Source organism: Berghia stephanieae, chromosome 1 (assembly GCF_034508935.2).
Source record: "Berghia stephanieae isolate SIO BIC M18660-M18661 chromosome 1, UCSD_Bste_1.3, whole genome shotgun sequence".
In the NCBI taxonomy this organism is placed as follows: domain Eukaryota; kingdom Metazoa; phylum Mollusca; class Gastropoda; order Nudibranchia; family Aeolidiidae; genus Berghia; species Berghia stephanieae.
Genome location: NC_088360.1, coordinates 142,408,357 through 142,418,344, shown reverse-complemented (window position 1 = coordinate 142,418,344; position 9,988 = coordinate 142,408,357). Strand labels below are relative to the sequence as shown.

General features: G+C 32.5%; 1 protein-coding gene across 1 annotated transcript in view; it reads left to right on the top strand.

Annotated features, from left to right (window-relative positions):
* The first annotated feature begins 3,373 nt into the window (after nt 1-3,373).
* Nucleotides 3,374-9,988, top strand: part of LOC144965709 (uncharacterized) — a 127,643-nt gene continuing 121,028 nt past the window's right edge. The window contains exon 1 of the mRNA XM_078901320.1: nt 3,374-3,621. The gene's annotated coding sequence lies outside the window, so the exon portion shown is untranslated. The remainder of the gene's footprint in view (nt 3,622-9,988) is intronic.

Below are 9,988 nucleotides of genomic sequence, written 5' to 3'. Positions count from 1 at the left end.
GAAAAGGGTCTTTACCAAGGACTCAACTATGCGCCAAGCGAGGCTCGAACTCAGGACGGTCCTATTCGAAAGCGAGTGTCATACCACAGGAAAATTGTCATATCTATTCGTTACGACGCAATCAAAAATATGTCATTCTGATTTCTTTTGTACATCAAAATTTCTATTTGTTTTAGCTATTAAAATTTGATTCTATTTTGTCAAGTTTTTTTTCTGAGCGATCTTATGACTGGCATGTACTTTAGTGCTATTCAGGTCGAGTTACAAATAGTCTATTTTTGTGTTGTGTTGGGTGATGCGGCTATGTGATCTCGTGGTATGACACTCAGTGTAAAATGAGTACCTGGCCGTTAACGGCGTTGTGTCTGTCCGAAAAAAATGGTAATACCGCCTAACAAGCATCATGATGTCACGCCCTAAGTGTAAAGTGTTGTTGTTGGCCGGGGAGCCCATGTAAAGCTTTGAGCACGTTTAGTGGATATTGCACTATATAAAATCTCAATTTTTTATTTTTGTGTTGTGTTGGGTGGTGTGACGTTTCGGAGAAAATGTTTTTCAATGGCTGACGCGTTAATGACCTCCAAATACCTATATGTGACCCATCGTCTCAAAACGGTATTATGTCGGAACGAATCAGATGCTTCAAAGCCGAATTAAATGTTAAACTGGTCAAAAATATAAATCGTTGGCATTAGCACCCTAAAATATGGCATCCATTCTCCTCAATAAAACATACAAACTCAACACAAGTCTGATATTTCTAGCTATAAATTCAATGTTCAACATCTTAACCAACCTGACTTAATACCGTTTTGAGACGAATGGTCACATATTATTGCTATCAATTCCGTGATTTGGGTTATTGTAGTGAATCGAAACAAGATTGGTCACAAATAGAGAAAAAGAGAGACACAGATAATCCGACTATGACGCAAATCTATAGATAGTATGCGCTTGGCCAAGAAGCTCACAACATTGCCATCCGGAAGTATAACATACCAACACAAAAAACTATGTGTAACCAAGAACAATTATAGTCTGGATAATACAGTTAAGTGAGATTTACTGATAAACGTGGAAGGCAAAAAATAAACAATAACAAAGGTTTGAGTGACGTCAATTTCATTCTATCTATAGTACTCAGAGAAAGATCCATTACTGGTGTTTATCAGAAATAAACTGATAATAATTATAATAATAATAACTAGATCTGGACTAAGAGTCAATGAACTCAGAAAATAGTGGTAAAAAATAATATGAAATAAAAAGATCAATAGAGAATAGGATTAATGGTTTTCTATGCCAGGGACAGGTCTTTGTATTGTATGACACTCGCTTTCGGATCGGATGGTCCTGGGTTCGAGTCTCGCTCGGCGCATAGTTGAATGAGTCCTTGGAAAAGGCTCTTTACTCACATTCTCTCATCGTACTGAGGTGTAAAAAGAGTACCTGGCCGTCAACAGCGTTGTCTTTGACAGAAAAAAATTGTAATATCGCCTAACAGGGTGTCATATTCCGTCCTACACATTAAATGTTGCTGTTATCGAGGGACCCCTTGTAAAACGCTTTGAGCACGTTTAGTGGATTTTGCTTTCTCTAAAAGCTCAATTTAAAAGCTCACTTTGTTACAAGATACCTACGAGAGTCATCTCAGTTCTTGACAATACATGACACTTGAGACATCAATAGTGGTTATTATCAAGAACTGATAATACTTTCGACTATTGATGTCTCAAGTGTCATTTATTTATGATTCCTCTATTCATATATAAAGAGACTATGGATGTCTCAAGTGTCATTTATTTATGATTCCTCTATTCATATATAAAGAGACTATTGGTGTCTCAAGTGTCGTTTATTTATGATTCCTCTATTCATATATAAAGAGACTATTGATGTCTCAAGTGTCATTTATTTATGATTCCTCTATTCATATATAAAGAGACAATTGATGTCTCAAGTGTCATTTATTTATGATTCCTCTATTCATATATAAAGAGACTATTGATGTCTCAAGTGTCATTTATTTATGATTCCTCTATTAATATATAAAGAGACTATTGATGTCTCAAGTGTTATTTATTTATGATTCCTCTATTCATATATAAAGAGACTATTGATGTCTCAAGTGTCATTTATTTATGATTCCTCTATTCATATATAAAGAGACTATGGATGTCTCAAGTGTCATTTATTTATGATTCCTCTATTCATATATAAAGAGACTATTGGTGTCTCAAGTGTCGTTTATTTATGATTCCTCTATTCATATATAAAGAGACTATTGATGTCTCAAGTGTCATTTATTTATGATTCCTCTATTCATATATAAAGAGACTATTGATGTCTCAAGTGTCATTTATTTATGATTCCTCTATTCATATATAAAGAGACTGTTGATGTCTCAAGTGTCATTTATTTATGATTCCTCTATTCATATATAAAGAGACAATTGATGTCTCAAGTGTCATTTATTTATGATTCCTCTATTCATATATAAAGAGACTATTGATGTCTCAAGTGTCATTTATTTATGATTCCTCTATTCATATATAAAGAGACTATTGATGTCTCAAGTGTCATTTATTTATGATTCCTCTATTCAGATATAAAGAGACTCATAAAGGAAAGTTGAAAGAGAATTAATGCTGACAAACTGCTTTTGACGATGAATAATGATTATGATGATGATAATGATGATGATGATGATGATGATGATGATGATGATGATGATGATGATGATGATGATGATGATGATGGTGATGATGTTAATCATGATGATGACGGAGACGGTGACAAGGCTGATGTTGATTATGATCTTGTAGATGACGACGATAACAAAGATGACGACGTCGATGGTAATGACGGCGATGACGATGCAGATGAAGACGACGACGACGATGATGATGATGATGATGATGATGATGATGATGATGATGATGATGATGATGATGACGATGATGGCGATAATGATTATGATAAATATATTGACGACGATAGTTAATGATAAAAAACTAATGAGAATCATTTCTATCCCTCATGTATTTGTATGAGTGAATATAAAAGTAATAATAATATCAATAATAGTTAGTAGTAATAATAATAATGATAATAATGATAATAATAATAATAATAATAATAATAATAATAATAATAATAATAATAATAATAATAATCTGCCCCCCCCCCCACCTTCCCTCCGTCCTTCCGATGATGAAATCCTCACGTTATTTTCCACAAACGAGCGTCGTCACCCTGTTACCGTTGCTATGGCGTGGCGTGATGGTTTCTGTGATGACGGGCATAGCGACGACGATGGCGACAACAACGCCACCACTAATGTCGTGATGCTTGGATTGACTGAGACAAGAGAGGAGGCACCACACTACAATTCCACTGGCATCACTTCGTTCTTCAGCGACACTTATCGGACAATACATTGATTCCAATAAAAGTTCAATTTTCAATTTTCTACACTTATAAGTGCCACAGAGAATTACTACTAAATGCTGTCTGTTCAACTGTCTGTGTTCCATTTCTTTTTTTAAAAACAGTTATGACTACGTGGAAATTTAAATAGTTTTCATTTTAAGAATGGAGAAAAAATTGGAAATGATAATTGTGAGTAAATTTTTTTTTGTTATTGCTAGATGTGTTTATCATTTTATGACTGGAGTTTGCAACTTAGAAAAAAAAAAGAAATTCTTATATTTTATGAATGTTCATTTACATTTTCCCCTGGCTCTGGTTTTCTCTCAACATAGTTTTATTGGTTACTATGTCACTAATGTTATATTGTCATCTTGTGATTCTCCATGTCAAGATATATATATAATATATATATATATATATATATATATATATATATATATATATATATACCCTGTCTATCTATCTGTTTATTTATCTCTCTATCTACCTAGCTATCTATTTAACTAAATATCCCAACATCCATTTATTCATTTTCTATTCTTTTCTCTTCTCCTCTCCCTGCCTCTTCATCGTTATTTCTTTTCCTCATTCATTCTTTCTCCTTTTTTGTCTTCAACCTATTACTATTTCCTTCACAATTCTCCACTGTCTTATAATTATGAATATAATAAATTCATTTCATTTTAAAATAATGACAATTATGAAACCATAATCAGTCATTGAACGAATAGTTTTGTATTAACAGTAAATGAGTTGTTTTAATTCACCCAGCAATAAATAATGGCAAAAACAATTAGTTAACAATTATGAAAAGTTAACACTTATATGATGAATAGTTTAGTATTAACAGCAAATGGATTTTTAATACATATAGATCTATCAAAAAATCACAACTTGATTGAAAAAAAAAACAAAAAAATTATTAAAGTTTGAAAAGTAAAGTTAAGAAAGAATTTAAAAATTAATCAAAAGCTTAAAAGATGAGATTTTAAACATTTATTCTTTGGAGAGAGAAAAAATATTGATACTCTTATTTCGTTTGGAATTGATATTCAATTGTCTGTTGTTGTTTTTTTTTTTTTTTTTTTTTAATTAAACTAAAGGGGGGAAAAGGGCGCGTCTTCTGAATGCACCGTTGGTTCTGGAAATTTACACGTGATAAAAACAGTAATGGTGATGAGGAAAATGACATTCAATGATGATGAGCATGATGGTAAAAAAGATAATGATAATCATAGTAAAAACAATAATGAAAATAATAATAATAATAATAATAATAATAATAATAATATAATAATAATAATAATAATAATAATAATAATAATAATAATAATAATAATAATAATAATAATAATAATAATAATAATAATAATAATAATAATAATAATAATAATAATAATAATAATAATAATAATAATAATAATAATATTATTATTATTATTATTATTATTATTATTATTATTATTATTATTATTATTATTATATTATTATTATTATTATAAAATCTATCTATCTTCCTTTCTATCGTCCTCTCTTGCTTTCTATTTCTTTCTTACTGCTACTCCCACTACTACTACTACTACTACTACTACTACTACTACTACTACTACTACTACTACTACTACTACTACCACTACTATTACTATAACTACAACAACCACTCCTTTACCACCACTACTATATAATTTATTTATTGACTTATTTATATATATATATATTTTTTTGTCTATTTATTGATTATATTCATAGTTATTTATCTATTTAATTATTTTGATAGTTCCCTTTTACCTGTATTGATATGACATCATACGTAAATGCATGGTTCATATTGGCAATTGTCTAAAATAAACCTTTGAATTGAATTGAATTGAATTGAATATATCTACTGCTACTCCCCGTCCCCCTCTATCTCCTCTCCTCTTCTTCTTCCACCATTCTATTTCTTAACTCACTCAATCCTAGAGATTTTTTGCCACTTTTCAAAATTGGAAGCAATGTATTATTATAGAAATGAGCATGTGCATAGATAGATAGTTTTATTCAACTATCATTAATATGTAAAAATGCAAAACATTAGCTTTGATACTACTAAGCCTATAATTTGTCTCAGAAAAAATGTAATTAATATACGGATGGGGTAAAATTGACCCGGTAAACTACGGATATAGTCGGTGTTAGGGTTGAGTGAGTTAAAACCCTCCAATTGTACGCAGCTGCTCTGCCAGATCTTTCTATTCAAATATCAATAATCGACTACAAGTGTAAAACAATACATAAATTATAAGTTACAAGATCGATTAAAAAATCATGAGTAATTCAAACATATATTTAAATTTTCTATTCTACGAACCACGACATTTGAAAAAAAGGAATGCGATAACTATTTTTTTTCAACACTTGTCATTATAATATATATTCTCATCATGACATTTTACCCAGTGCAATCATATGTAAATATGTTTTTTTAACGTCTCTTTGCCAAGGGCAATGTCTGACTGTGTGCACAGTGCACTCGCACACTTATTAAAGACGTTTTGCATAAGCTGCAAAAAATAAATGTCCAATGTTGCTTGGAAAATGCCAAATTCACTAAAACATTTTTATTCTTAATGAAACTTGAAATAAATTGGAAACAAATCTATATTCATTTACTTCTCACACTAACTTGATCAATTGTTTTTGGATTTACAAAAGTTATGTCTTGCCTCTCTGATTTTCCGGTAAAAACTGACGGACACTTAATATCAATAATAAATGTTTTCATAAAAAATGTCAAATATATATTTTTGGTGTGTATGACTTCACCTTTCTACCTATCAAAGAAAGAAAACTACAACACGCAAGAAGCCTGGTGCGAGGGGAACTAATTGAAGATCCCTGTAAAAGTCTCCCAGGTCTACAGGATCAACCAAGAAAATACTGGGTAGCTGCAAATAGACTACGGTCAAAACATACAAGAACAGCTGCCAACATGCACAAATGGGGGCTCCAAGAATCACCAACATGCCCAAGGTGCAACCAAGCACCACAAGATGCAAACCACCTCGTACTAGATTGCCCAGAGACAAAACTGGAAGGGGGATTTGAAACCATCAACAAATGTGATGATGACTTCCGAACCTGGATTGATACCTTGAACATAGAAGTGTAGCCGAACGATACTACTACTACTACTACTACTACTACTACTACTACTACTACTACTACTACTACTACTACTACTACTACTACTACACTACTACTACTACTACTACTACTACTACTACTACTACTACTACTACACTACTACTACTACTACTACTACTACTACTACTACTACACTACTACTACTACTACTACTACTACTACTACTACTACTACTACTACTACTACTACTGCTACTACTACTACTACTACTACACAACTACTACTACTACTACGACTACTACTACTACTACACTACTACTAACTACTACTACTACTACTACTACTACTACTACTACTACTACTACTACTACTACCTACTACTACTACTACTACTACTACTACTACTACTACTACTACTACTACTACTACTACTACTACTACTACTACTACTACTACTACTACTACTACTACTACTACTACTACTACTACTACTACTACACTACTACTACTACTACACTAACTACTACTACTACTACTACTACACTACTACACTACTACTACTACTACTACTACTACTACTACTACTACTACTACTACTACTACTACTACTACTACTACTACTACTACTACTTCAAAAATTGTCATTTTTACAATTTAGCATTTGAAATACCAAAGTGGCAACCTTGCACTAAGGAGAGATGAAGTCAATGACTGGTGATTGGTATCTAAGCCGTTTGCCTAAATTGAAAACTGGGGAATCTAAAAACTTGTCTAATTGCCTGCGATCAAAATTGAACTCCCGATTTTGCCTTAGGTTCACAAATACAATGCCACAATAAACAAAAAGTTGAATTAAACAGATTTACTCTAGCTTTTTAAAAATATGCATCAATATCTACACAAGAATCTATTTGTTTTGAAATTGTCCCTTGACGTAGGAGATGTAGTATGTTATGTTTGTGAACATTCCAATTCTCAGCACAATGGAGCCAGTCCCTTGTTCGCCCCTTCATGTATTAAACTCTTTTGATTGAAAGTAAATATTGGGATTCTATTTTCTACCACAAATCCAAAGAACTTCCTCTATCTGAAAATGTAATGCTTCAATAAATTGTGTGTTGACTCGGCAAATTTGATTTAGCATTACATACTGCCGACGTGTACATTAATGTAGATCTAACATCCGAACAAACTTATGTGCCTTGTTTAACATTGATGTAATGGACAATATTTTGCGTCATTATTTTTTTTTTAGATTTCCATTGCAACTATGAGCCCATAAGGACTTGGATTATCAGACCTGCAAATAAGTGAACGTCGCATAATACCTTACCATTATCAAAACGAGAGTGTGTTTGTTTTAAATTTGCACCTTGCTGTAAAGGATGTGTTATTTCTTGTGGACATTTCTATTACATCTAAACACAAGTCCATTACTTCCCCTTCATGTGTTAACTCTTTTAATTGAAAGTAAATACCGCAGGAACCCTAATAGGATTCAACATAACTGTCGTGACGTCACTTACCTCGTAATAACGCATAGTAACTTAGCAACTGGTTCTAAACTATAGGAAAAAATGGCGGGCGACCTTATGAAATACTTCTCCGTAGAGCATAAAGGTGTATCCAAAGGAGAAAAAACATTATAAATCTGATCACGTTTTGGTTTTTATACAATCTGATCACATGACATCTGAAAAAAGCGCTAGCCAGCATGAAGAATGAAAAGTACCGATTTTCTTTGTTTAGAACCAAGTTGCTCGTTGCTTGGGCGGACGTGACATCAGACTATTGAATCAGATGGTTACCAGGGGGATTAATCAGCTGATTGGTCATCTCACATACTACAAACATTAACACAAACATAACGATTCAAATGGACCAGGTCGGTAATAAAATGTGTAGGCGCGCAAAAAAAATTAACCTGACAACAGGACGGTCCGAAATCGATTCTCAACGCCAACTGACCATCACTTTGGGTACCAACATTGTGACCTGGCAAGCATTATAAATAATCATTCGAATTAACGGATGATAGAATAACTCTTAATTTCTCTTTTTTTTTTTTTAAAGTGTGCAAGTTATTCGTACATCAATAGGGAATGAGATTAGCGGAAGAGTAGCGTCCCTTGATTGGACGTCGCGTGGACGAGAGAAGCATGCGCACAACCAACATGACGTTCTCTCTCTAATAACTTTTCAGACTATGGGTGACGTCCAATCAAGGGACGCTACTCTTCCGCTAATCTCATTCCCTATCGATAAAAAATAGTTTGTTTTTTTAGATTTGCCAGTATTTCTGTGCTTGTTGGCAACAACTTAACAGGGGCTGTATGGAACAATTTTGACCCCAAACCCTTTTTCTAAAAAAAGAATATTTTTGTATTCCGTCCTTTTCGAAGTTTTTTTTTATAGGTTATGTAACAATTTCGTTAAGGTCTCTCCTGTCAACATCGCTGAAGTTTTTCTCGATTCCCCCCGTTAAATGAAATCAGTCTAATATTAAACGTTATTGGCGTTTTCACTCGAGAGCATCCAACTTGTATCTTTATATATTTATTTTATCTGTGAAGATTTTAAATCAGATCATTGGGGCGGGGGGGGGGGGGGGGAGCGAGGTGCACATATTTGCAGATCTGATAACCGAACGCATTTATGGGCTGAATTTAAGGGTCGGTTTGGGTCTAATTATTTAGAAAATCCTTCAAAAAATTGATTTTGAGATTTTGGTGGAAGACAATATCTTTTTATCTTAGAAATAATGTTACTGAAACTCCAACTTCTCAAAATTTATTAAAAAGGAACGAAAACCACCTTTGAAAAGGGTATAGATAAGAAGAAGAAAAGTGTGGTAAACTGAAAGCTATTTTGCTATTTTCTCAATATGTCATTTTTCTAGGGGTATACTGTAGCAAATATTTCACAGAAACTATTCCATGAAATTGTTTGAAAATTTCGACAGATATAACAGAGATAATTTATTATGTCATCATGGAGAGATGTTTGATAGGGTATGTGTATTTTGACTTATAATCCAAATTATAAATTCTTAATATCAAATTTGTAATAAAATTTTGTTCGCAAATTTGTAATGTTCTAATAAAATCTCATAAGGTAATGCTGTAAAATATCTCTAGTGTAAATGTTGCTGCTCGAAGCTCGAAGAAATAAATAATAACGTGAAGTTGAATGTAAGCTTCACTTTAACTTATCTACGCCACTACCACATCATCTCATTCATCTGTGGTGTTTCATTCATCCTGTTTTGTTGATAAAGGGAAAACCCGAAACGTTCACTTGATCTGTTTTTGTAATCAAATTGAAGCTTACATTCAACTTCACGTTATTATTTATTAAAATATCTCTATGGTGATACAAAATGATACAATGTTAATAAGAGGGAAGGAAGAATATGGAGGTTATTGCTTCA